The following is a 3066-nucleotide window of genomic DNA, read 5'->3' as shown; positions in this document are numbered from 1 at the left end:
CCAAGTCCCGGGGCGAGAACCACAACTACTGGTCATCCTTTAGACCTCCAGGGGGCACGGCACAGCCTCCCTAGTCCGACACAAGTGCTCCACTTGGGCTATACTCTGACCCAAGTCCCGGGGCGAGAACCACAACTACTGGTCATCCTTTAGACCTCCAGGGGGCACGGCACAGCCTCCCTAGTCCGACACAAGTGCTCCACTTGGGCTATACTCTGACCCAAGTCCCGGGGCGAGAACCACAACTACTGGTCATCCTTTTGACCTCATGGTCATCCTTTAGACCTCCAGGGGGCCCGGCACAGCCTCCCTAGGCCGACACAAGTGCTCCACTTGGGCTATACTCTGACCCAAGTCCCGGGGCGAGAACCACAACTACTGGTCATCCTTTAGACCTCCAGGGGGCACGGCACAGCCTCCCTAGTCCGACACAAGTGCTCCACTTGGGCTATACTCTGACCCAAGTCCCGGGGCGAGAACCACAACTACTGGTCATCCTTTTGACCTCATGGTCATCCTTTAGACCTCCAGGGGGCCCGGCACAGCCTCCCTAGACCGACACAAGTGCTCCACTTGGGCTGTACTCTGACCCAAGTCCCGGTGCGAGAACCACAACTACTGGTCATCCTTTAGACCTCCAGGGGGCCCGGCACAGCCTCCCTAGGCCGACACAAGTGCTCCACTTGGGCTATACTCTGACCCAAGTCCCGGGGCGAGAACCACAACTACTGGTCATCCTTTTGACCTCATGGTCATCCTTTAGATCTCCAGGGGGCCCGGCACAGCCTCCCTAGGCCGACACAAGTGCTCCACTTGGGCTATACTCTGACCCAAGTCCCGGGGCGAGAACCACAACTACTGGTCATCCTTTAGACCTCCAGGGGGCACGGCACACCCCCCGGTAGCCGACCAAAGTGCTCTACTCGGGCCAGACTCGGACCCACGACCCGGGGTGAGAACCACAACTACTGGTCATCCTTTAGACCTCCAGGGGGCCCGGCACAGCCTCCCTAGTCCGACACAAGTGCTCCACTTGGGCTATACTCTGACCCAAGTCCCGGGGCGAGAACCACAACTACTGGTCATCCTTTAGACCTCCAGGGGGACCGGCACAGCCTCCCTAGACCGACACAAGTGCACCACTTGGGCCATACTCTGACCCAAGTCCCGGGGCGAGAACCACAACTACTGGTCATCCTTTTGACCTCATGGTCATCCTTTAGACCTCAAGGGGGCACGGCAGAGCCTCCCTAGTCCGACACAAGTGTCCCACTTGGGCTATACTATGACCCAAGTCCCGGGGCGAGAACCACAACTACTGGTCATCCTTTAGACCTCAAGGGGGCACGGCAGAGCCTCCCTAGTCCGACACAAGTGTCCCACTTGGGCCATACTCAGACCCACGGCCCGGGGCGAGAACCACAACTACTGGTCATCCTTTAGACCTCCAGGGGGCCCGGCACAGCCTCCCTAGTCCGACGCAAAGTGCTCCACTTGGGCTGTACTCTGACCCAAGTCCCGGGGCGAGAACCACAACTAATGGTCATCCTTTAGACCTCCAGGGGGCACGGCACAGCCTCCCTAGTCCGACACAAGTGCTCCACTTGGGCTATACTCTGACCCAAGTCCCGGGGCGAGAACCACAACTACTGGTCATCCTTTAGACCTCCAGGGGGCACGGCAGAGCCTCCCTAGTCCGACACAAGTGTCCCACTTGGGCTATTCTCTGACCCAAGTCCCGGGGCGAGAACCACAACTACTGGTCATCCTTTAGACCTCCAGGGGGCACGACACAGCCTCCCTAGTCCGACCCAAGTGCTCCACTTGGGCTATACTATGACCCAAGTCCCGGGGCGAGAACCACAACTACTGGTCATCCTTTAGACCTCCAGGGGGCACGGCAGAGCCTCCCTAGTCCGACACAAGTGTCCCACTTGGGCTATTCTCTGACCCAAGTCCCGGGGCGAGAACCACAACTACTGGTCATCCTTTAGACCTCCAGGGGGCACGACACAGCCTCCCTAGTCCGACCCAAGTGCTCCACTTGGGCTATACTATGACCCAAGTCCCGGGGCGAGAACCACAACTACTGGTCATCCTTTAGACCTCCAGGGGGCACGGCACAGCCTCCCTAGTCCGACACAAGTGCTCCACTTGGGCTATACTCTGACCCAAGTCCCGGGGCGAGAACCACAACTACTGGTCATCCTTTAGACCTCCAGGGGGCACGGCACAGCCTCCCTAGTCCGACACAAGTGCTCCACTTGGGCTATACTCTGACCCAAGTCCCGGGGCGAGAACCACAACTACTGGTCATCCTTTTGACCTCATGGTCATCCTTTAGACCTCCAGGGGGCCCGGCACAGCCTCCCTAGGCCGACACAAGTGCTCCACTTGGGCTATACTCTGACCCAAGTCCCGGGGCGAGAACCACAACTACTGGTCATCCTTTAGACCTCCAGGGGGCACGGCACAGCCTCCCTAGTCCGACACAAGTGCTCCACTTCGGCTGTACTCTGACCCAAGTCCCGGGGCGAGAACCACAACTAATGGTCATCCTTTAGACCTCCATGGCAACAGGGGGATGTCAGACCCCAGCTCATCCCAGGTTGATGCCTCAATAGTAGCTTAGGGTCACGGCAGTCCCACCGTGATCCACCCTCTTGTCCTCTCTCCACAGGATGACCAGAGTGTCGTGTTTATTTTCAAAGTGTCCTCGTAGGATGACCATGAGTGCAGGAAAATTTTCAAAGTCCCTCTGTCGGATGACCATGAGTGCAGAAAAAATTTCAAAGTCCCCCCTTGGGATTACCAGACGTTCGAGATTTCGGCTGAAAAATTTTCAAAGTGCTGCCGAGAGCCTGCGCTAGTTGCTTAAGGCTTGAGGAGATCCGCCTTATGGTAAGTAAACGAAAAGTGCCTGCGCCCCTGGAGGTTTTGGAAGGTGCGAGCGATGACCATGCTCGGGTTAGTAGGGAAGCTCATCGTCGAACCAGAGATGGGTAAGGGGCGAACTGGCAGATGTCTTCCCACCGTCGAGCAGCATTCCGGGCTTCACATCGGAGG

The sequence above is a fragment of the Nothobranchius furzeri genome, unplaced genomic scaffold (genome assembly GCF_043380555.1).
Source record: "Nothobranchius furzeri strain GRZ-AD unplaced genomic scaffold, NfurGRZ-RIMD1 Scf236, whole genome shotgun sequence".
Classification (NCBI taxonomy): Eukaryota; Metazoa; Chordata; class Actinopteri; order Cyprinodontiformes; family Nothobranchiidae; genus Nothobranchius; species Nothobranchius furzeri.
Note: the sequence above shows the minus strand (reverse complement) of the source record.